The following is a 25,132-nucleotide window of genomic DNA, read 5'->3' on the forward strand; positions in this document are numbered from 1 at the left end:
TCATCACGATGGTGTGATCACTCACCTAGAGCCAGATATCCTGGAATGTGAAGGCAAGTGGGCCTTAGAAAGCATCACTATGAACAAAGCTAGTGGAGGTGATAGAATTCCAGTTGAGCGATTTCAAATCCTGAAAGATGACGCTGTGAAAGTGCTGCACTCAATATGCCAGCAAATTTGGAAAACTCAGCAGTGGCCACAGGACTGGAAAAGGTCAGTTTGTATTCCAATCCCTAAGGAAGGCAATGCCAAAGAATACTCAAACTACCGCACAATTGCACTCATCTCCCACGCTAGTAAAGTAATGCTCAAAATTCTCTAAGCCAAGCTTCAGCAATACATGAACTATGAACTTCCAGATGTTCAAGCTGGTTTTAGAAAAGGCAGAGGAACCAGAGATCAAATTGCCAACATCCAATGGATCATGGGAAAAGCAAGAAAGTTCCAGAAAAGCATCTATTTCTGCTTTATTGACTATGCCAAAGCCTTTGACTGTGTGGATCACAATAAACTGTGGAAAATTCTGAAAGAGATGGGAATACCAGAGCACCTGATCTGCCTCTTGAGAAATTTGTATGCAGGTCAGGAAGTAATAGTTAGAACTCTACATGGAACAACATACTGGTTCCAAATAGGAAAAGGAGTACGTCAAGGCTGTATATGGTCACCCGGCTTATTTAACTTATATTCAGAGTACATCATGAGAAACGCTGGGCTTGAAGAAGCACAAGCTGGCATCAAGATTGCCGGGAGAAATATCAATAACCTCAGATATGCAGATCATACCACCCTTATGGCAGAAAGTGAAGAGGAACTAAAAAGCCTCTTGATGAAGGTGAAAGATGAGAGTGAAAAAGTTGGCTTAAAACTCAACATTCAGAAAACGAAGATCATGGCATCTGGTCCCATCACTTCATGGGAAATAGATGAGGAAACAGTGGAAACAGTGTCAGACTCTATTTTGAGGGGCTCCAAAATCACTGCAGATGGTGACTGCAGCCATGAAATTAAAAGACGCTTACTCCTTGGAAGAAAAGTTATGACCAACCTAGATACCATATTCAAAAGCAGAGACATTACTTTGCCAACAAAGGTTCATCTAGTCAAGGCTATTGTTTTTCCAGTGGTCATGTATGGAAGTGAGAATTGGACTGTGAAGAAAGCTGAGCGCCAAAGAATTGATGCCTTTGAACTGTGGTGTTGTAGAAGACTCTTGAGAGTCCCTTGGACTGCAAGGAGATCCAAGCTGTCCATTCTAAAGGAGATCAGCTCTAGGATTTCTTTGGAAGGAATGATGCTAAAGCTGAAACTCCAGTACTTTGGCCACCTCATGAGAAGAGTTGACTCATTGGAAAAGACTCTGATGCTGGGAGGGATTGGGGGCAGGAGGAGAAGGGGACGACAGAGGATGAGATGGCTGGATGGCATCACTGACTCGATGGACGGCAGTCTGAGTGAACTCTGGGAGTTGGTGATGGACAGGGAGGCCTGGCATGCTGGGATTCATGGGGTTGTGCAGAGTTGGACACGACTGAGAGACTGAACTGAACTGAACTGGGTAAGACAACTAGGTCAAGACATGTCTAATACAGTCTGAAACACGATGTACATACACACAAAAAGAACTAGACAAGCAGTTAAGAGAACTGGGTTGGTTTTAATGCCTGCTCTTCTATAATTCAAAATGGATTCACCTTGGGAAATCTCTGAAGTAAACACTCTGTTTTAATTTCACATGTACAATTTCTTAGGCAGAATATTAAAAGGGAATTTGGAGGAATGAGAAGCCCTGAGTCCCCCCACTCAGCTTTCCCCTTGGGCCCTATGTAACCCTTGCACTCCTGTGCTGAATCTGGGAACAGGTCCCAGGGTGAAAATCACCACTCTCATTAAACAAAGAGCAGGACATATGCTTCTTGGTTCTCTTCCAAGTTCTGGAAAAGAACTGGCCGCCTGACTGGATAACAGAGCAAGCACTGCTTGCCCACCCTGTTCTTCCGTGTCCTCAACAGGAAAACACAGATGCAGATGCAGACAGGCCCACACTGACTTGCCTCCCAGTAATCCTGGGAGGATAAATTAGGCCCCACCTGCTACGTGTCTTGAGTTTCTAAGAAAAGGAGGAGGAGGTGGGCCTGCGGTGGGGGTGGGGTGCTACCTGAGGCCTAATTAACAGCCAGGCTTTGACAGTCCCACTGAGTGAAACACACTGCCCTAATTACCGCAGGCAAGTGCTCCTCTGGAATAGAGTTTGTTTAGACATTTTGGTCCAAGGCAGAGCATTTGCAGACAAGAAGGATAATTTAAGAGTCAAGAATATAGTGATTTGTTTGAAGGTAGAAAGAAAGACATGAAAGGAAAAAAAAAAAAAACCTTTCTAACTGATCAGCTCTTCCCCAGGTATGTACACTTAGTCCCTTCCCAGGCCGAAGAAGGCAATTTAATTGCTCATAACTTTATTGACTTGACAAGGCAAGCTATTGTTGCTTCTTCCCTTTCCTTCACCCTCAATGCAATCAAACACTAAATCCTGACCAAGTCATTCCCCACACCGAGGCTAAAATGATCTTTCCAAAACATAAATATGGCTCTGTCACTCCCTCACTTAAAGCACTGTAATGGATTTCCATTCTTATTGGCCATAAAGACATCTAAGTGTTCTCAACCTGGCTTATTGAAAGCCGAGCAAAATGTGCTTTGCCTCAGTCTCCAAGTCTCCTTCGCACCAGACCTCCTGGTTGCTGTTGGTTCCCTGCAAAGCTCACACAGGGCCAGAGTCTCTCACCTCTGACATTTCTAAGATGTCATCTCCTTACTTAGAATAATCTAATCCTTGCAAACACTTTATATACTATTCTTCAGGGTCTCCAGCTAAAAAGTCCCTTCTTCAAGGGTCCCTTCTCTCACACCTCGACTATGTCCATGCCCTGCTTGTGACTCTCTGTGTCCCCTGCTATGATAAACATCACATTTCACTGTTAATACCTGCTAATTGTCTGCTCAACCCAGGGACCCAACCTAGGTCTCCCACATTGCAGGCAGATTCTTTACCGTCTAAGCCACCAGGGCAGAGAAGGAAGTGGCACCCCACTCCAGTACTCTTGCCTGGAAAATCCCATGGATGGAGGAGCCTGGTAGGCTGCAGTCCAAGAGGTCACTAAGAGTCGGACACGACTGAGTGACTTCACTTTCACTTTTCACTTTCATGCATTGGAGAAGGAAATGGCAACCCACTCCAGTGTTCTTGCCTGGAGAACACCATAGGCTGCCGTCATGGGGTCACACAGAGTCAGACACGACTGAAGCAACTTAGCAGCAGCAGCAGCAAGCCACCAGGGAAGCCCAATTGTCTGCTCAGCCACTCCTGAGAGCAAGAATCTTACCTGTCTCATTTGTCAGAGTAGTTGGAAACAGAAATGTTCTGGGTACACGTTTGATAAATGAATGAGTGAATCCATCTTACTTCAGGAAAGTAACTTGAAAGAGAAGCTTGAAAGAGGGCAGGGAACACAGAGAAACTGTTCCAAAGGAAACTCAAGAGTCCTGACTTCCCTCCCATTGCTTTCTGGCAGAGTAAATTATACAAAGCTGAGATTGTTGTGAAGATGTGTATGCACTGGCAAAAAAGGGAATTGTAAGCACGTTACCCTGAGTGTGAGGAAGAGATAAGAGATAAAAATGAAAATGTCCTTGTACTGCATTGGTCAGGGCAATGAGCAATATTACCAGTGATAGATGACACTAAGATTGTTGTTATCTTTCACAGATTTAAGACTAGATCTCATTCTACAAGCTTAGAGAGCCCTTTACAATGCACATTTTCTTTTAGGTGGTCTCTTGCTCAGCTAAGTCAAAAGCAAAACTATACGCCTAGGTGAACTTACTCCAGAAGTATGAAGGCTCTTTGTGCTTGAACATAAAGTAAAAAGATAACCAAAGGGAAATGGCAATGCCTGAGTGAAAAGGAGATGCTTCTCCATATATTTAAGATCCGTTTGTTTCAAACTGAGAGTTATAAATTATTAGTGGGCAATGAAACCCATCTGGAGAGTCAACGGTCACATTTTTCTTATTGCTGTTGATCATGTTTTGCATTTTTAAAGAGTTTTCTATGTTAATAAATGTTTAGCTTTAAATTAACTGCTGTGTTTTTACTTTTTCATAGGTACTAAAGTATTATTTATCTATTTTTGTATTAATTTATTTTTTATTGAAGGATAATTGCTTTACAGAGTTTTGCTGTTTTCTGTCAAATCTCAACATGAATCAGCCATAGGTATACATGTATCCCCTCCCTTTTCAAACTCCCTCTCATCTCCCTCACCATCCCACCCGTCTAGGTTGATACAGAGCCCCTGTTTGAGTTTCCTGAGCCATATAGCAAATTCCAGTTAGCTATCTATTTTACATATGGTAATATAAATTTCCATGTTACTCTTTCCATACATCTCACCCTTTCCTCCTCTCCATGTCCAGAAGTCTATTTTCTATGTCTGTTTCTCCATTGCTGTCCTGTAAATATATTCTTCAGTACCATTTTTTTTTTAAATTCCATTATGTGTGCATTCAGTTCAGTTCACTCATTCAGTCAGGTCCAACTCTTTGCAACCCCATGGACTGCAGCATGACAGGCCTCCCTATCCATCACCAACTTCCTGAGTTCACTCAAACTCATGTCCATTGAGTCAGTGATGCCATCCAACCATCTCATCCTCTGTCATTCCCTTCTCCTCCCACCTTCAATCTTTCCCAGCATTAGGGTCTTTTCAAATGAGTCACTTCTTCACATCAGGTAGCCAAAGTACTGGAGTTCCAGCTTCAGTATCAGTCCTTCCAATGAATATTCAGGACTGAATATATGTGTTAGAATACAGTATTTATCTTTCTCTTTCTGACTCACTTCACTCTGTATAATAGGTTCCAGATTCATCCACCTCATCAAAACTGACTCAAATGTGTTCCTTTTTATGGCTGAGTCCATTGTGTATATGCACAACTTCTTTATCCATTCATCTGTCAATGGACATCTAAGTTGCTTCCATGTTCTAGCTATTGTAAATAGTGCTACAATGAACAATGGGATACATGTGTCTCTTTCAATTTTGGTTTCCTCAGGGTATACACCTAGGAGTGGGATTGCTGGGTTGTATGGTGGTTTTATTCCTAGTTTTTTAAGGAATCTCCATACCATCTTCCATAGTGGCTGTATCAATTTACATTCCCACCAACAGTGCAAGAGCATTCCCTTTTCTCTACACCCTCTTCAGCATTTATTGTTTGTAGATTTTTGATGAGGGCCATTCTGACTGGTGTGAGGTGATATCTCATTGTAGTTTTGATTTGCATTTCTCTAATAATGAGCGACATTGAGAATCTTTTCATGTGTTTATTAACCATCTGTATGTCTTCTTTGGAGAAACGTCTGTTTAGGTATTTCTCCCATTTTTTGATTGGGTTGTTTGTTTTTCTGGTATTGAGTTGTATGAGCTGCTTGTATATTTTGGAAATTAATCCTCTGTCAGTTATTCATTTGCTATTATTTTCTCCCATTCTGAGAGCTCTCTTCACCTTGCTTATAGTTTCCTTTGCTGTGCAAAAGATTTTAAGTTTAATCAGGTCCCACTTGTTTACTTTTGTTTTTATTTACGTTACTCTAGGAGGTGGGTCATAGGGAATCATGCTTTGATTTATGTCATCGAGTGTTCTACCTATATTTTCCTCTAAGAGTTGTATAGTTTCTGGTCTTACATATAGGTCTTCAATCCAGTTTGAGTTTATCTTTGTGTATAGTGTTAAGAAGTGTTCTAATTTCATTCTTTTACATGTAGCTGTCCAGTTATCCCAGCATCATTTATTGAAGAGGCTGTCTTTGCCCCATTGTATATTCTTGCCTCCTTTGTCAAAAATAAGGTACCCATAGGTGCATGAGTTTATCTCTGGGCTTTCTATCTTGTTCCATTGTTCTATATTTCTATTTTTGTACCAGTACCATACTGTCTTCATGACTGTAGCTTTGTAGTATAATCTGAAGTCAGGAAGGTTGATTCCTCCAGCTCCATTCTTCTTTCTCAAGACTGCTTTGGCTATTCGGGGGTTTTGGGGTTTCCATATGAATTGTGAAATTTTTTGTTCTAGTTCTGTGAAAAACGCCATTGGTAATTTCATACAGATAGCATTAAATCTGTAGATTGCATTTGGTAGTGTAGTCATTTTCACAATATTGATTCTTCCTACCCAGGAACATGGAATATAGCTCCATCTGTTTATGTAATGTTTGATTTCTTTCATCAGTTCACTTCAGTCACTCAGTCGTGTCTGACTTTTTTCACCCCCATGGACTTCAGCACACAAGGCCTCCCTGTTCATTGCCAACTCCAAGAGTTTACTCAAACTTATGTCTACTGAGTTGGTGATGCCATCCAACCATCTCATCCTTTGTCATCCCCTTCTCCTCATGCCTTCAATCTTTCCTAGCATCAGGGTCTTTTCAAATGAGACAGTTCTTCACATCAGGTGGCCAAAAAACTAGAGTTTGAGCTTCAGTATCAGTCCTTCCGATGAATGTTCAGGACTGATTTCCTTTAGGATAGACTGGTTGGATCTTCTTGCAGTCCAAGGGACTCTCAAGAGTCTTCTCCAACACCACAGTTCAAAAGCATCAATTCTTTGGCATTCAGCTTTCTTCACAGTCCAACTCTCACATCCATACATGACCACTGGAAAAACCATAGCCTTGACTAGACGGACCTTTGTTGGCAAAGCAACGTCTCTGCTTTTTAATATGCTGTCTGGGTTAGTCATACCTTTTCTTCCCAGGAGTAAGTGTCTTTTAATTTCATAGCTGCAGTCACCATCTGCAGTGATTTTGGAGCCCAAGAAAATAAAGTCTGTCACTGTTTCCACTATTTCCCCATCTGATATCTTTCATCACTGTCTTATAATTTTCTGTGTATAGAGCTTTTGTCTCCTTGCTGCTGCTAAGTCACTTCAGCTGTGTCCGACTCTGTGCGACCCTACAGACGGCAGCCCACCAGGCTTCCCATCCCTGGGATTCTCCAGGCAAGAACACTGGAGTGGGTTGCCATTTCCTTCTCCAATTCATGAAAGTGAAAAGTGAAAGTGAAGTCGCTCAGTCTTGTCCGACCCTCAGCGACCCTATGGACTGCAGCCTTCCAGGCTCCTCCCTCCATGGGATTTTCCAGGCAAGAGTACTGGAGTGGGGTGCCATTGCCTTCTCCAAGGTAAGTTTATTCCTAGATATTTAATTCTTTTTGTGGGCAATGGTGAATGGGATTGATTCCTTCAATTTCTGGTTTTTCATTGTTAGTATATAGAAATGCAAGTGACTTCTGTGTATTGATTTTGTGTCCTGCAACTTTGCTAAATTCACTGATTAGCTCTAGTAATTTTCTGATACTATCTTTAGGGTTTTCTATGTATAGTATCATGTCATCTGCAAACAGTGAGAGCTTTACTTCTTCACTTCTGATCTGGATTCCTTTTCTTTCTTTTTCTTCTCTGATTGCTATAGCTAGGACTTCCAGAACTATATTGAATAATAGTGGCAAAAGTGGACACCCTTGTCTAGTTCCTGATCTTAGGGGGAATGCTTTCAGTTTTTTCACCATTGAGAATGTTTGCTGTAGGCTTATCATATATGGCCTTTACTATGTTGAGGTAGGTTCCATTCTATGCCCATTTTTTGAAGAGTTCTAATCATAAATGGGTGCTGAATTTTGTCAAAGACTTTTTCTGCATCTATTGAGATTATCATATGGTTTTCCTCTTTCAATTTTGTTAATGTGCTGTATCACATTGATTGATTTGCATAAATTGTGTATATTGAAGATTCCTTGCATCCCTGGAATAAACCCAACTTGATCATGGTGTATGAGCTTTTTGATGTGTTGTTGAATTCTGCTTGCTAAAATTTTGTTGAGGATTTTTGCATCTATGGTCATCAGTGATATTGGCCTGTAGTTTTCTTTTTTTGTGTTGTCTTTGTCTGGTTTTGGTATCAGGGTGATGGTGACCCTGAAGAATGAATTTGGAAGTGTTCTCTGCAATTTTTTTAAAGAGTTTTAGAAGGATACACATTAGCTCTTCTCTAAATGTTCGATAGAATTCTTCTGTGAAGCCATCTGGTCCTGGACTTTTGTTTTTTGGCAGACTTTTGATCACAGCTTCAATTTTGGTGCTTGTGATTGGGTTGTTCATAATTTATATTTCTTCCTGGTTCAGTCTTGGAAGACTGAACTTTTCTAAGAATCTGTCCATTTCTTCCAGGTTATCTATTTTATTGCCATATAGTTGTTTATAATAGTCTCATAATCCTTTGTATCTCTTCATTGTCTGTTGTAACCTTTCCTTTTTCATTTCTAATTTGTTTTTTTTTTTTTTTTGATTCTAATTTTTGATTCTTCTCTTTTTTTTCTTGATGAGTCTGGCTAAAGGTTTGTCAATTTTGTTTATCTTTTCAAAGAACCAGCTTTTAGTTTTATTAGTCTTTACATTTCTTTCATTTCTTTTCCATTTATTTCTGCTAGGATTTTTATGATTTCTTTCATTTTACTAATTTTTGGGATTTTTTGTTCTTATTTTTCCAATTGTTTTATGTGTACAGTTAGGATGTCTATTCGATGTTTTTCTTGTTTCTTGAGGTTGGATTGTATCGCTATAAACTTCCCTCTTAGGACTGTTTTTGCTGCATCCCATAGGTTTTGAGTTGTGTTTTCATTGTCATTTGTTTCTAGAAATTTTTGATTTCCCTTTTGATTTCTTTAGCAACCTGTTGGTTATTTACAAATGTGTTGTTTAATCTCCATATGTTTGTGTTTCTTACAGTTTTTTTTTTTCTTATAGTTGATATCTAGCTTCATAGCATTTTGGTCCAAGAAGATGCTTGATATGATTTCAAGATGGCAGCACGCCAGGCCTCCCTGTCCATCACCGACTCCCAGAGTTTACCCAAACCCATGTCCATTGTGTCAGTGATGCCATCCAACCATCTCATCCTCTGTCATCCCCTTCTCCTCCTGCCCTCAATCTTTCCAAGCATCAGGGTCTTTTCAAATGAGTCAGCTCTTTGCATCAGGTGGCCAAAGTATTGGAGTTTCAGCTTCAAAATTAGTTCTACCAATGAACACTGATCTCCTTTAGAATGGACTGGTTGGATCTCCTTGCAGTCCAAGGGACTGAAAAGAGTCTTCTCTAACACCACAGTTCAAAAGCATCAATTCTTCCATGCTCAGCTGTCTTTATAGTCCAACTCTCACATCCACACATGACTACTGGAAAAACCACAGCCTTGACTAAGTGAGATTAAAATAAATATCCAAAAATGAGAAACCAAAAATGAACCCCAGATAAATGGCAGTTATAAAATCAGGCAAATAATAATTAAAATAATGGAATATACACATATACATATACACCCATGAGCAAAGTGAAAGCAGTTGAACAAAAATAAAGTACAGTAGATTGACCTGGTGAACAAAGGAAATCAAAAATTATATTTACCAGTTAAGAACAAAACTAACTTAAGCACAAACTGGAAAACAAAGCTAAAGCAAGGTGCCAAGTGGGGAATAAAGCAATGAACACAAAACTAACAAATATGTTGAGAGGAAAGGAAAGAAAGAATAGATATGCAAAGTTAAACAGAGGTAGATGAAGAAGATTTATACACATTAAAGATTAACTGCAAGGGAAAAAGAAGAGTAGGAAAGGCAAACAAAGGAATAAATGTAGAAAAAATATAATAGGTTTAAAAAATTAAAAATTATAATAAAGAGAAAAGAAAAAAAAAAAAAAAAACAGAAGAAAAAAGAATAAAGGAAAACTCCACAGAACGGCAAAAGCCTAATGTAGAGGCAGAGGTTTATAACAACAATAGAAAGTGTGACTGAATGTACACATATACATATACACCCATAAGCAAAAGCAAAACAGTCCAACAAAAATAAAGTACAATAGATTGACCTGGTGAACAAAAGAAACCAAAAATTATATCTACCAGAACAAAACTAATTAAAGCATAAAATGGAAAACAAAACTAAAGCAAGGTGCCAATTGGGGGACAAAGTAATGAAAATAAAACTAACAAATATGTTGAGAGGAAAGCAGAGAAAGAAATGAAAGAATAGATATGCAAAGTTAAATAGAGGTAGATAAAGAAGATTTATATACATTAAAGATTAACTGCAAGGGGAAAAGAACAGTAGTTAAAGCAAACAAAGGAATAAATGTAGAAAAAATTATAGGTTTAAAAGATTAAAATTAGAAAAGAGAAAAGAAAAAAAAAAAGAGGAAAACTCCACAGAACTTCAAAAGCCCAATGTAGAGGCAAAGGTTTATGATAACAATAAAAAACATGACTGAGGAAAAAAATGCTCAAAAGCTTAGTTGGATTTCTTAGTGCCAATAAAATCGACAACTACAACAGGGAGGCGGGAAAGGGGGAAAAAAGAAATAAAAAATCCAAAAGATTCTACAGAACAAGTCAAAAAATAAGAATAATAAATATTTTTCTTGAGTCACTGCTATCAGGGTCCTTTCCCTTGCTGGGAATCACAGTCCACCTCACCTCCCTAGAACGCCCTTCAACACTGCTGATCTCTGGACCTAACGTGGGGGCAGCTTAGATTCTAATCTGGTCCTATTCTTATGTGTTCTTGCCTCTGTTTTCTTTTGTGGGAGCTCTCAATGACCTTTTATATATTCCATAGACACAGAGTCTGCTTAGTTGATTGTGTGAATTTAATCTACAGCTTGTACAGCTGGTGGGAAAGTTTTGGGTCTTCTTCCTTAGCCACACTGCCCCTGGGTTTCAATTATGGTTTTATTTCCACTTCTACATGTGGGTCGTCCACTGGGGTTTAGCTTCTGAGGCTGCTCTAGAGGGTTTGGGCTTGCCCCCGTGAGGGCCGGGTGTGGAGGTGGTGCAGCTGCTTGTGTTGCAGGGATTCTGACAGCACCAGGTACTCAGGGGAGTTGCAGCTAGGGAAGCAAGAAATATAGTGCTCTAGAAAGGTATGGCAACCAGTATTGGCCAGTATTCTTGCCCCTTCTCTGACAGAGAAGCCTGGCAGGCCACAGTCTACTGGGTCGCAAAGAGTCAGACATGACTGAAGTGACCCTGTGTGCATAGATGCCAAGACTTTTTTTGCCTGTGGCAGCTGTGCCCCAGTGAGAGGTGAGTGTGAACGTGGCACAGCTGCTTGGCTTGCAGGGGCCCTGGCAGCACCAAGTGCGCAGGGACATGGACTGCCTCCGCCACAGGAGTTATGACCCTATCAGAGTCTTTTCGAGCCTCTTATAGCTGGCAATCAGAAGGCCTCTTTGGCCAGTCTTTCTCCATAGCTCCGTCTGTTCAGGCACTTAGAGGGCTCCCTTGCCTGGGGTCCTTCTCTGTTGTTCGGTACATCAGGCACATAAAGGGCCCCCCTGACTGGGGTCTTATTCTATAGATCGGTGCATCAGTCACTGAAAGGTGCACTCTGGGTAGGGTCCTACTCTGTAGTTCAGTGCATCAGGCACTTGATGGGCCAGTCTCTCTATTGTTCAGCTGCCAATGCTGGCGGGTGTGGGGAGAGAGGCTTCAGTGATGGCTCCACCCCCAACACGTGACTCAGCAGTATCACCTTGCTTCCATGGCTGCCTGGCTTTCCTCCACTGGCATTTCCCACCACAATCTCCTCCCTCACATACCCTCAATCCATCTCTCCACAGTCAATAGCAGCCCTTACCCTGGGATTGCTCCATAATCCCTGAACTCCAGCTCCCAGCCACTGTGCTTTCCAGGAGACCAGCGTTCCTGTCCAGGGTATGTACAGCTGTGGAAAGGACTGTGTGATTCTCATTCCATTTAGGCTGCCACAAATCAGCTGTTTCACTCTCAGCCTTAAATGTTTCTCCTTTGACTCAGACAATTGTCTCGGTGTGGGGATCGGAGCCCTGCTTCAGTTCCCCCACCTACTGGGGGTAGGTCCAGTCCTATTAACACTCCTGTTTTTCCCCCTAGTTCCTCATCCTACTAAGTTTTGCATGGTTCTATATATTATTTTCCACTGGTCAGGTACTTCTGTCCGCTCTCAGCTGGTGTTCTGCATGCACTTCCGTGTCTGAAGGTGCATTCCTGATGTATCCTTGGAGAGATGTACTCCATGTCCACCTACTCCTCCACCATCTTGTTCTCCAGTATTATTTATTATTTTATAAGTTTCTCAGTTATATATATTGAGCATATACTGAGTTGTAATTTGAAATATAATTATTTGGAGCCAGATATTCAATTGCCAACATCTGTTGGATCATAGAAAAAGCTAGAGAATTTCAGAAAAGCAAGTACTTCTGCTTCATTGACTACCTTAAAGCCTTTGACTGTGTAGATCACAAAAAACTGTGGAAAATTCCTAAAAAGATGGGAATACCAGACTATTCTACCTGCTTCCTGCAAAACCTATATGCAGGTCAAGAAGCAATACTTAGAACCAGACAAGGAACAATGGACTGATTCCAAACTGGGAAAGGAGTATGTCAATGTTGTATATTGTCACCCTGCTTATTTAACTTCAATGCAGAGTACATCATGTGAACTGCTGGGCTGGATGAAGCACAAGCTGGAGTCAAGATTGCTGGGAGAAATATCAGTAACCTCAGCTTTCATCCCAGTTGACCAGGAACGTGGTACAAGAGATCATATGTGTATCAATGCAAGTAGAAAGACTGATCCAGATAGAGGAGTCTGTAACATAACCATGTATTTGCAATGCTTCACAAACTTTGTGACCCTCCAAATAATTATTATTGTTGTTCAGTTACTCAGTCATATCTGACTCTTTGAGACCCCACAGACTGCAGCACCCCAGGCTTCCCTGTCCTTCATTGTTTCCCAGAGCTTGCTCAAACTCACATCCATTGAGTCAGTGATGCCAACCAACCATCTTATCCTCTGTCATCCCTTTCTCCTGCCTTCAGTCTTTCCCAGCATCAGGGTCTTTTCCAAGGAGTCAATACTTCCCATCAGGTGGCCAAAGTATTGGAATTTCAACATCAGCATCAGTCCTTCCAATGAATATTCAGGACTGATTTCCTTTATGATTGACTGGTTTGATCTTCTTGCAGTCCAAGGGACTCTCAAGAGTCTTCTCCAACACCACAGTTCAAAAGCATCAATTCTTTGATGCTCAGCATTTTTTATTGTCCAACTCTCACATTCATATGCAACTACTAGAAAAACCATAGCTTTGACCATATGGACCTTTGTAGGCAAACTAATGTCTCTGCTTTTTAATACACTGTCTAGGTTTGTCAAAGCTTTTCTTCCAAGAATCAAGTTTCTTTTAATTTCATGGCTGCAGTCACTGTCCACAGTGATTTTGGAGCCCGAGAAAATAAAGTCTGTCACTGTTCCCACTTTTTCTCCATCTGTTTGCCATGAAATGATGGGACCGGATGCCATGATCTTAGTTTTTTTTAATAGGATGCCATGATCTTAGTTTTTTTTAGTAGAATACTCAAAAGAATACTACTCAACCATAAAATGGAACAAAATGGTGCCATTTGCAGCAACATGGATGCAACCAGACATTATCATACTAAGTAAAGTAAATCAGAAAGAGAAACACAAACACCATAAAACTTACATATGGAATCTAAACTATGACACAAACGAACCTATCTAGAAAACAGATACAGACACACAGAGAACAGACTGGTGGTTCCTAAGGGGATGGGGGGTCGGGGGGAAGAGTGGGAGGTTGGGGTTAGCATAGTACAGAGAACTATACTGATATCCTGTGAGAAATCATAATGGAAAAGAACATTTTCAAAAAAGAGTGTGTGTGTGTGTGTATGCTATCACTGAATCACTTTGCTGTACAGCAGTAATTAAGACAACACTGCAAATCAACTATACTTCAACTTAAAAAACAAAAAGAAGATAATAAAAAAGCACCAGCTAAGAGAAGATGCCAAAATATCCCAATATCAAGATATTGAGAGAGGTTCTCAAGGCAAAGACACAGAACCTGGGCAGGTAAGCACTAAGAAATTAACCATCTTAGGTTAGTCAGAGTGAGTGGATATGAGAAATTCATGGGGGAATCCTGGAGTGCACATACGAGATCATGCAGAAGGAGAGTTCTAACAGGTTCTCAAGAGTCTGGAGCAAGAGGATTTCATGGTGTGCAAATGATCACTGCAGAATTGATTGGAATGCCATTTCTAATTAATTACCTTCATTCTATAGCTTGAATATAAGCTGTACATATATTAGGCTAGTAGAAACCAACTCTTATGTAAGTAAGAACTGGGAAGATGTGGGCCTAGTCCTTCCCTATGCTATAGACATTGCTCAAGCTATGAATTGTAGAACATGTGTGTTTAGGGACTTGAAAGAAATGGAGGCTGTCCTCTGGGCATTCCACCAACACTCTTTCCCAGAAAGTTTATTAGAAGCCTTCACAGGCAGTTTTGCATATTCACAAATGTGATTTTATCCACAAATCATGACTATGCCATCTATCTAGGATAAGCTGGCCCACAGGTGGTGAATGGAAAAAACTGAAATCACAGGGCAACTATAACTAGTAAGAAAGGCAGACATTCAAGTTACCCAGGCCATGCAATGCCTACTATCCCATGATCTCATCAGTAAACCAGATAATCATCAGAGGCTCTTCTGATGAATTTCTTCTCAAAGCAAGGGATTCAATTGTAGAATTTGATAGTTTTTCAGTTTCAAGTTGTCCTCCCCACCCCAACTCAGGTTTTGGTGGCCTTTAGAGTCTTAGTAAGGAATAGACTGACCAGAGATCCTAGACAGTGAAGTCTGAAGATCAACACCAAGATCTTCTCTGTCCATTTCTCCATCACTTGCTGTTCTTTGACTTTCCTGTCACTCATTCTCCTTCTTTCTCCCTCTTCCCTACCCCTTCTTTACCAGTTGAATTACTTATACGAAAGGACTTCCAGAAGCTTAAGCATCTTGTACACAATTTAAAGAGAATTTTTAACAGATGTCTAAGATTTCATTCCTAGGTATCCATTGTAGTTTGAAACAAGTGTACAGAATCATGCCAACATCACATTATTTTTGCATATTAATCTTCCTAGAAAGACCATATCTATTTAACTCAAAATAATTTCATATTTCTGTATTTAAATAATGGCTTTATAAAGTTTGTGTTTTTTTTTAAGTTTTCCTTATGGAATCTGGCTAGAAATAGAAAGAAGGATGGTTGATGTTTATTATAAGCAGTTATGTACGATTTGATATATTACCATAGGTATTTGCTACTCTGATAAAGTAAAGTAATTCTCATTTTATCTTAATACAACTAAATGAAACTCTCATTTATCTAGATTTTTCCATTTCAATAACAAAGACGCATATGATAAAATAACCAAGATATTCACTAAAAACGTTAACCTAACTAAAGTCCAGAGCACAGTAGGCAAGTGATAAAATCTACTTCTATTGCTTAATTATCATACATGCAATGGTTTTTTGAGTTATGCATTGTTTTGAGGAAATGCAAGTTACCATTACGTATTACATATTGATGATTTTCTTTTCTCATGTATCTTTAAAAAAAATTACTCAAATTTCACCAGCCCTTGACTTTTATACACTCATTTTACAATTTTTCCATGACTCCTTCACAAATTAAAAGCAAAAAGTCCATCAGCCAGCATTTTGCCTTACCATCTAATAGGTGCCACCCAGTGGTAATCAGTACCAGCAGGCATAAAGGTCAAAAGATGGTCCTGGTGGAAATGATGACGCAGTCATTCCAGTAACCTGTCAGTGACTAGGAATCCAATGCTCGATGAATATGAGGGTTTCTTGTGCCCTTCAATAAAACAGCAAAAAATGTGAATTTTAGATTGGAATTATTGAGAATGAAACTAAGAAGATGGGGAAAAAAAAAAAAAAAAAACGAGTTCTAAGTAATCAGCTGATTGACCAGTCCCAGGAAAGCCAACATGTAGATACCTATTTTAACAAAACTCTCTTCTGAGAAAAAGTCAAACACTAAAGGTTATAATCATGTAAATTATGCAACCCATTGTGAAATTTCACTCCTCAAAAACAATCACTTGACTGATTATGCTCCAAGGTAAAGCTGTGAGTAAACCTCTATATACTATAGAGGCCTGGAACAGGGAAAGCTTAAAAGTAATCACAGGACTAAGATGATTTAAAATGGTTTTCAAGAAACACTTTTGTTATTTTTCAGTCTTTGCCCAGCATGAATCTAATCTGAAGTGAATCTCCATTCATTCATTCAACAAATATATTTTGCATAACTACCACACTTACAGGCATTATTCTAAAAGCAAAAAAAAAAAAACAAAAACAAAAAAACAGTAAACAAGGCAATTAGGAGTTTTTCTCTCTGAACACCATATGTCAGTGCAGAAAATAATAAAAAAAATATATTATAAACTGATAAAATAATTTTCAGTTCAGTTCAGTAACTCAGTCCTGCCCAACTCTTTGCAAGCTCATAGACTAGAGCATGCAGGGCCTCCCTGTCCATCACCAACTCCCAGAGTTCACTCAAAGTCATGTCCATTGAGTCGGTGATGCCATCCAACCATCTCATCCTCTGTCGTCCCCTTCTCCAGCTGCCCTCAATCTTTCCCAGTATCAGGGTCTTTTTCAAGGAGTCAGCTCTTCGCATCAGGTAACCAAAGAATTGGAGTTTCAGCTTCAACATCAGTCCTTCCAATGAACAGAAAGGCCTGATCTCCTTTAGGATGAACTGATTGGATTTCCTTGCAGTCCAAGGGACTCTCAAGAGTCTTCTCCAACACCACAGTTCAAAAGCATCAACTTTTTGGTGCTCAGCTTTCTTTACAGTCCAACTCTCACATCCATACATGACTACTGGAAAAATCATAGCCTTGACTAGATGTAACTTTGTTGACAAAGTAATGTCTCTGCTTTTCAATATGCTGTCTACATTGGTCATAACTTTCCTTCCAAGGAGTAAGTGTCTTATTAATTTCATGGCTAAAGTCACCATCTGCAGTGATTTAGGAGCCCCTCAAAATACAGTCTGCCACTGTTTCCATTGTTTCCCCGTCTATTTACCATGAAGTGCTGGGACAGGATGCCATGATCTTAGTTTTCTGAATGTTGAGATTTAAGCCAACATTTTCACTTTCCTCTTTCACTTTCATCAAGAGGTGCTTTAGTTCTTCATTTTCTGCCATAAGGGTGGTGTCATCTGCATATCTGAGGTATTGATATTTTCCCAGGCAATCTTGATTCCAGCTTGTGCTTCTTCCACCCCAGCATTTCTCATGACATACACTGTATACAAGTTAAATAAGCAGGGTGACAATATACAGCCTTGACGAACTCCTTTTCCTATTTGGAACCCGTCTGTTGTTCCATGTCCAGTTCTAACTGTTGCTTCCTGATCTGCATACAGATTTCTCAAGAGGCACATCAGGTGGTCTGGTAGTCCCATCTCTTTCAGAATTTTCCACAGTTGATTGTGATCCACACAGTCAAAGACTTTGGCATAGTCAATAAAGCAGAAAGAGATGTTTTTCTGGAACTCTCTTGCTTTTTCCATGAGCTACTCTTGCCTGGAAAATCCCATGGATGGAGGAGCCTGGTGGGCTGCAGTCCATGGGGTAGCTAAGAGTTGGACATGACTGAGCGACTTCACTTTCACTTTTCACTTTCATGCATTGGAGAAGGAAATGGCAACCCACTCCAGTGTTCTTGCCTGGAGAATCCCAGGGACAGGGGAGCCTGGTAGGCTGCCATCTATGGGGTCGCACAGAGTCAGACACGACTGAAGTGACTTAGCAGCAGCAACAGCAGCGGATGTTGGCAATGATCTCTGGTTCCTCTGTCTTTTCTAAAACCAGCTTAAACATCTGGAAGTTCACAGTTCATGTATTGCTGAAGCCTGGCTTGGAGAATTTTGAGCATTACTTTGCTAGCATATGAGATAAGTGCAATTTTGTGGTAGTTTGAGCATTCTTTGGCATTGCCTTTCTTTGGGATTGGAATGAAAACTGACCTTTTCCAGTCCTGTGACCACTGCGGAGTTTTGCAAATTTGCTGGCATATATTGCAGCATTTTCACAGAGGTATCTTTTAGGATTTGAAATAGGTCAACCAGAATTCCATCACCTTCACTAGCTTTGTTCATAGTGATGCTTCCTAAGGCCCACTTGACTTCATATTCCAGGATGTCTGGTTCTAGGGGAGTGGTCACACCATCATGATCATCCGGGTTGTGAAGACCCCTTTGGTACAGTTCCTCTGTGTATTCTTGACACCTCTTAATATCTTCTGCTTCTGTTAGGTCCATACCATTTCTGTCCTTTATCAAGCCCATCCTTGCACGAAATGTTCCCTTGGTATCTCTAATTTTCTTGAAGAGATCTCGAGTCTTTCCCATTGTATTGTTTTCCGCTATTTCTTTGCATTGATTGCTGAGGAAGGCTTTTTTTATCTCTCCTTGATATTCTTTGGAACTCTGCATTTAGATGCTTATATCTTTCCTTTTCTCCTTTGCTTTTGGCTTCTCTTCTTTACACAGCTATTTGTAAGTCCTCCTCAGACAGCCATTTTGCTTTTTTGTATTTCTTTTTCTTGGGGATGGTCTTGTTCCCTGTCTCCTGTAGAATGTCACGAACCTCCATCCATAGTTCATCAGGCCCTCTGTCTCTCAGATCTAGTCCCTTAAATCTATTTCTGACTTCCACTGTATAATCATAAGGGATTTGATTTAGGTCATACCTGAATGGTCTAGTGGTTTTCCCCACTTTCTTCAATTTAAATCTGAATTTGGCAATAAGGAGTTCATGATCTGGGCCACAGTCAGCTGCCGGTCTTGTTTTTGCTGACTGTATAGAGCTTCTCCATCTTTGATGCAAAGAATATAATCGATCTGATTTCAGTGTTGACCATCTGGTGATGTCCATGTGTAGAGTCTTCTCTTGTGTTGTTGGAAGAGGATGTTTGCTATGACCAGTGCGTTCTCTTGGTAAAACTCTATTAGCCTTTGCCCTGCTTCATTCTGTATTCCAAGGCCAAATTTGCCTGTTACTCCAGGTGTTTCTTGACTTCCTACTTTTGCATTCCAGTCCCCTGTAATGAAAAGGACATCTTTTTGGGGTGTTAGTTCTAGAAGGTCTTGAAGGTCTTCATAGAACCGTTCAGCTTCTTCAGCACCATGATATTGAATGGTTTGCCTTGGAAACGAACAGAGATCATTCTGTCGTTTTTGAGATTGCATCCAAGTACTGCATTCTGGACTCTCTTGTTGACTATGATGGCTACTCCATTTCTTCTAAGGGATTCCTGCCCACAGTAGTAGATATAATGGTCATCTGAGTTAAATTCACCCATTCCAGTCCATTTTAGTTCACCGCCTCCTAGAATGTTGACGTTAACTCTTGCCATCTCCTGTTTGACCACTTCCAATTTGCCTTGATTCATGGACCTAAGATTCCAGGTTCCTATGCAATACTGTTCTTTACAGCAATCAGACCTTGCTTCTATCACCAGTCACATCCACAACTGGGTATTGTTTTTTTGGCTCTATCCCTTCATTCTTTCTGGAGTCATTTCTCCACTGATCTCCAGTAGCATATTGGGCACCTACCGACTTGGGTAATTCATCTTTCTGTGTCCTATCTTTTTGCCTTTTCATACTGTTCATGGGGTTCTCAAGGCAAGAATACTGAAGTGGTTTGCCATTCCCTTATCCAGTGGACCACATTCCCTTTTCCAGTGGACCACATCTAAAATAATTTTAAGTGGTTGTAAATGCTATCAAGAAAACAAAGCTGGCTATAAGAAGATAGAGAATGATGGTGGGGTGGAGGGGACACTTTCAGATCATGTGGCCAGGCAAGGTCTTTTAGAGCATGGTCTTTGAGCTATGACCTGAATATTGAGAAGGAGAAACATATGCCATGAGATAGGGAATAGAATACCAGGCAAAGTGGACAGAAAGCATGAATGTCCTCAAGTGAGACTCGGTATTTTGTAGTTGAAGAATTACAAGGAGGCCATTATGTGACTAGAAATTATCAAGAGAGGGGAGTGGAGTGGTAAAAGATGACAGCAGAGTTGTAGGCAAGAAGCAATGGTAAATAATAGCATTTCATATAAAGGGTAAATCAAGTCAAAAAAGCAAAGGAAAGTGTGAATAAGGGCATGATATGGTCTAATATGTTTCATTAAAAAATTACTTTGGCCATTCCAAGATGATCAGATCGAGGGAGGCAGGACTGGAATCAGGGACAACAATAGGAAACATATTAAAGTTGTACAGGTGAAAGATATTTATGACTAGAAATGGGATGATAGCAGAGAAGGTGAGAAGAGTCAGACACCAGATGTATTTTTTAGAGCCAATAATCTTTTCTGTTAGATGGATTTGGTTGAGGGTAGAAGGAATAGAGGAGCGGCAGTGAGGAGATAGCCCTCGTCCAAGGTAAGGAGCAATGGCTGTGCTTTGCTGGAGCAGCCGTGAAGAGATATCCCACGTCCAAGGTAAGAGAAACCCAAGTAAGACAGTAGGTGTTGCAAAAGGGCATCAGAGGGCAGACACACTGAAACCATAATCACAGAAAACTAGTCAATCTAATCACATGGACCACGGCCTTGTCTAACTCAATGAAATTAAGCCATGCTCTGTGGGGCCACCCAAGGGGTCATGGTGGAGAGATCTGACAGAATGTGGTCCACTAAAAGGGAATGGCAAACCACTTCAGTATTCTTGCCTTGAGAACCCCATGAACAGTATGAAAAGGCAAAATGATAGGATACTGAAAGAGAAACTCCCCAGGTCAGTAGGTGCCCAATATGCTACTGGAGATCAGTGGAGAAATGACTCCAGAAAGAATGAAGGGATGGAGCCAAAGCAAAAATAATACCCAGTTGTGGATGTGACTGGTGATAGAAGCAAGGTCCGATGATGTAAAGAGCAATAGTGCATAGGAACCTGGAATCTTAGGTCCATGAATCAAGGCAAATTGGAAGTGGTCAAACAGGAGATGGCAAGAGTAAACATCTACATTCTAGGAATCACCGAGCTAAAATGGACTAGAATGGGTGAATTTAACTCAGATGACCATTATATCTACTACTGCGGGCAGGAATCCCTCAGAAGAAATGGAGTGGCCATGATGGTCAACAAAAGAATCTGGAATGCAGAAGTTGGATGCAATCTCAAAAATGACACAATGATCTCTGTTAATTTCCAAGGCAAACCATTACATCACAGTAATCCAAGTCTATGCCCCGACCAGTAACGCTGAAGAAGCTGAAGTTGAACGGTTCTATGAAGACCTACAGGACCTTTTAGAACTAACACCCCAAAAAGATGTCCTTTTCATTACAGGGGACTGGAATGCAAAAGTAGGAAGTCAAGAAACACCTGGAGTAACAGGCAAATTTGGCCTTAGAATACAGAATGAAGCAGGGCAAAGGCTAATAGAGTTTTACCAAGAGAACGCACTGGTCATAGCAAACATCCTCTTCCAACAACACAAGAGAAGACTCTACACATGGACATCACCAGATGGTCAACACTGAAATCAGATCGATTATATTCTTTGCATCAAAGATGGAGAAGCTCTATACAGTCAGCAAAAACAAGACCGGCAGCTGACTGTGGCCCAGATCATGAACTCCTTATTGCCAAATTCAGATTTAAATTGAAGAAAGTGGGGAAAACCACTAGACCATTCAGGTATGACCTAAATCAAATCCCTTATGATTATACAGTGGAAGTCAGAAATAGATTTAAGGGACTAGATCTGAGAGACAGAGGGCCTGATGAACTATGGATGGAGGTTCGTGACATTCTACAGGAGACAGGGAACAAGACCATCCCCAAGAAAAAGAAATACAAAAAAGCAAAATGGCTGTCTGAGGAGGACTTACAAATAGCTGTGTAAAGAAGAGAAGCCAAAAGCAAAGGAGAAAAGGAAAGATATAAGCATCTAAATGCAGAGTTCCAAAGAATATCAAGGAGAGATAAGAAAGCCTTCCTCAGCAATCAATGCAAAGAAATAGAGGAAAACAACAGAATGGGAAAGACTAGAGATCTCTACATGAAAATTAGAGATACCAAGGGAACACTACATGCAAAGATGGGCACGATAAAGGACAGAAATGGTATGGATGTAACAGAAGCAGAAGATATTAAGAAGAGGTGGCAAGAATACACAGAAGAACTGTACAAAAAAGAGCTTCACGACCCAGATAATCACGATGGTGTGATCACTGACCTAGAGCCAGACATCCTGGAATGTGAAGTCAAGTGGGCCTTAGAAAGCATCACTACGAACAAAGCTAGTGGAGGTGATGGAATTCTAGTTGAGCTATTCCAAATATTGAAAGATGATGCTGTGAAAGTGCTGCACTCAATATGCCAGCAAATCTGGAAAACTCAGCAGTGGTCACAGGACTGGAAAAGGTCAGTTTTCATTCCAATCTAAAAGAAAGGCAATGCCAAAGAATGCTCAAACTACCACACAACTGCACTCATCTCACACGCTAGTAAAGTAATGTTCAAAATTCTCAAGCCAGGCTTCAGCAATACGTGAACCATGAACTTCCAAATGTTCAAGTTAGAAAAGGCAGAGGAACCAGAGATCAAATTGCCAACATCCACTGGATCATGGAAAAAGCAAGAGAGTTCCAGAAAAACATCTATTTCTGCCTTACTGACTATGCCAAAGTCTTTGACTGTGTGATCACAATCAACTGTGGAAAATTCTGAAAGAGATGGGAATACCAGACCACCTGACCTGCCTCTTGAGAAACCTATATGCAGGTCAGCAAGCAACAGTTAGAACTGGACATGGAAGAACAGACGTTCCAAATAGGAACAGGAATATGTCAAGGCTGTATATTGTCACCCTGTTTATTTAACTTCTATGCAGAGTACATCATGAGAAACACTGGGTTGGAAGAAGCACAAGCTGGAATCAAGATTGCTGGGAAAATATCAATAACCTCAGATATGCAAATGACATCACCCTTATGTCAGAAATTGAAGAAGAACTAAAAAGCCTCTTGATAAAAGTGAAAGAGGAGAGTGAAAATGTTGGCTTAAAGCTCAAGATTCAGAAAACGAAGATCATGGCATCTGGTCCCATCATTTCATGGCAAATAGATGGGGAAACAGTGGAAACAGTGGCTGACTTTATTTTTGAGGGCTCCAAAATCACTGTAGATGGTATTGCAGCCATGAAACTAAAGACACTTACTCCTTGGAAGGAAAGTTATGACTAACCTAGATAGCATATTCAAAAGCAGAGACATTACTTTGCCAACAAAGGTCCATCTAGTCAAGGCTATGGTTTTTCCTGTGGTCATGTATGGATGTGAGAGTTGGACTGTGAAGAAGGCTGAGCACCGAAGAATTGATGCTTTTGAACTGTGGTGTTGGAGAAGACTCTTGAGAGTCCCTTGGACTGCAAGGAGTCCAACCAGTCCATTCTAAAGGAGATCAATCCTGGGTGTTCTTTGGAAGGACTGATGCTAAAGCTGAAACTCCAGTACTTTGGCCACCTCATGTGAAGTGTTGACTCATTGGAAAAGACTGATGCTGGGAGGGATTGGGGGCAGGAGGAAAAGAGGACGACAGAGGATGAGATGGCTGGATGGCATCACTGACTCGATGGACATGAGTTTGAGTAAACTCTGGGAGTTGGTGATGGACAGGGATGCCTAGCGTGCTGTGATTCATGGGGTAGCAAAGAGTCGGACATGGCTGAGTGACTGAACTGAACTGAACTGAACTGAGAAGGGATGGAGCAAAGGCAGACCTTAAGGATTTAAGTCATTAAGACAGATTGCTGGGAGAGGAATATGTTTATATTATTCAGCGAGGGACGGGAGGAAGACTTCAAGAGTTCTGTTTGGCCACAAAAAGTTTGAAAAAGGTGAGAAATGAATGTGAGAAATGAATGAAGCAATTATTATAATTAAGAACTTCTAAAAACTTGGGATATTTCACAACAACTAACTGTTGGTGTTGAATTTATACTATGATCAAAGACTATTGAGAATAAGGCTCTAACTTCTTTAGATTGCATCTCCTCTACTACTTTCCTGAGGAATCCTAGATTGCATGAAATTAGAGAAGCATCCATCTCCTCCACCAGTATTTATTGAGCCTGATGTTAACCTGGTGCCCCTGGAACAATAGTGAACAAAGAGAGAGATACAACTCAAATAACATGTATACCTATGGCTGATTCATGTTGATGTTTGGCAGAAACCAACACAATTCTGTAAAGCAATTAACCTTCATTTAAAAAATAAATAAATTTCATAAAAACAGTAAGAACAAAATTCTGTGATATAAAGCAAGAATATGGCAGCTTCTGATCTCATCCGGAAGGCTGAGAAAGAGTCCTCAAGTAAGAGATGTTTGAGCTGAGATCAAAGTATGAGTCACAGTATTAAATGCTAAAGGGAAAGAAGCAGAATAGCTTTGCAGGGAGAGGGATAAATTACTACACAGTACCTTTAGGGGAACTGACATAGACCAACCTGCAATCAGGGAGACCTAGGTTTGATTCCTGGGTCAAGAAGATCCGCTGCAGAAGGGCATGGCAACCCAGTATTCTTGCCTGGAGAATTCCATGGACAGAGGAGCCTGGAAGGCTACAGTCCTTGGGGTCACAGAGTCGGACATAATGAGTGACCAACACATACAACATGACTGGACCCAAAAGAGAAAGGGAAAATGTGGAGAAATGTGAGGTAGGAGGAAGCAGGCAGGGACCCAGAGTATACATGGCCATAATAAGGAGTTTAAGATTTAGCCTAAGGGGAGGGAGAAGCAGGAAGTAACAAGATCAAAATTTGCTTTGAAAAGATTATTTTGGTTTATAAGCTTAATTTCTAAGTATACCTTTTTTATAAAAATAGATAATACCAATGTAAATTTACTCAGTTCATGAATCATGATAGTTAATGCAGTCTGAATTAGTGAGATTTTACTGTGTTCTCAAAGGAAAAAAAAAAAAAGAGAGAGAGATAGAAGATTATTCTGCTGCAATATAGATTAGAGGCAGGGCAAGAATCAGAATTTTAAAGATACTATTTCATAAAACAAAGTTATGT

At 40.4% G+C, this 25,132-nt stretch overlaps 1 long non-coding RNA gene across 1 annotated transcript in view; it reads right to left on the bottom strand.

Annotated features, from left to right (window-relative positions):
* LOC147366908 (uncharacterized) overlaps positions 1-25,132 on the bottom strand; it is a 1,139,839-nt gene that overhangs the window by 831,554 nt on the left and 283,153 nt on the right. The window contains exon 7 of the long non-coding RNA XR_015169575.1: positions 15,710-15,857. This is a non-coding gene — a long non-coding RNA (uncharacterized LOC147366908). The remainder of the gene's footprint in view (positions 1-15,709; positions 15,858-25,132) is intronic.

Source organism: Bos grunniens, chromosome 8 (genome assembly GCF_055505025.1).
Source record: "Bos grunniens cultivar Pamir isolate PY7600 chromosome 8, Bosgru_T2T1.0, whole genome shotgun sequence".
NCBI classification, from domain to species: Eukaryota; Metazoa; Chordata; class Mammalia; order Artiodactyla; family Bovidae; genus Bos; species Bos grunniens.